Source organism: Myotis davidii, unplaced genomic scaffold (genome assembly GCF_000327345.1).
Source record: "Myotis davidii unplaced genomic scaffold, ASM32734v1 scaffold946, whole genome shotgun sequence".
NCBI lineage: Eukaryota > Metazoa > Chordata > Mammalia > Chiroptera > Vespertilionidae > Myotis > Myotis davidii.
The window spans coordinates 839,197-839,447 of record NW_006297395.1 but is presented as its reverse complement, the minus strand read 5'-3'; positions in this window follow the sequence as shown (position 1 = coordinate 839,447).

The window sequence follows — 251 nt, the reverse complement described above, 5'->3', positions numbered from 1 at the left end:
CGCGCCAGCCGGCCCCCCGACCCGGACCGCGGGATGTGACTGGCTGGCACGGCGCCACTCTTCGACGTCTTGTTCTGATTGGCTGTCTCGCGCCCCCTTACCAGTAGGACCGCTCACCCGCCTCCCCGCTCTGGCCTCCCACCCCCAACCCTTTTTTTCATCCGGGAGGGAGTGGGGCGGAGCGGGCGCCGGTTAGAACGCAAACGACCAATGGAAGCGCCGAGACAGGGCCGGGGAGGTGGGCTCTGCGG